Here is a 474-nt window from a genome sequence, read left to right on the forward strand (position 1 = left end):
GAAAAAAAACTTTTCTCTTACAGGAAAATTGGAAGCAGCCAATTACTATCCTGTCCTCTGCTCCGTTTGTTTGTTATTTTTCTTTCATCCCTCCGTTCTCTAGCTGTGCTACCTGTGTGCTTACTAATTTTCCCCACAGAGACTACAAATTAGGAGCACACCCACCAGAGAATCACAGTCACCGAGAACTACACTCACCTGTCCCTTACACACTCACTGTCAAACCACACGCGACATTGCACACTTACACCCCTGTTTAGCCTTGTTTGTTTTGTTTTGTTTTGTTATCTCTTCTTCAAGGTCCGTGTCAGTCTAGGTTCTAGATCTCCCTCACCGCGCCAAAACATGTCTCGCACAACAGACTCTATTGGCCCCTGGGCAGGAAGGGCCTGATGAAGTGGAACAAGGCGCTGAGGAGGAGATCACTGTGCTAAAAGAGACCCTAGCAGCTGCTACCCAAGAAATGGAACGAGG

The sequence above is a fragment of the Sinocyclocheilus anshuiensis genome, unplaced genomic scaffold (genome assembly GCF_001515605.1).
Source record: "Sinocyclocheilus anshuiensis isolate Anshui unplaced genomic scaffold, SAMN03320099.WGS_v1.1 scaffold106, whole genome shotgun sequence".
Lineage (NCBI taxonomy): Eukaryota > Metazoa > Chordata > Actinopteri > Cypriniformes > Cyprinidae > Sinocyclocheilus > Sinocyclocheilus anshuiensis.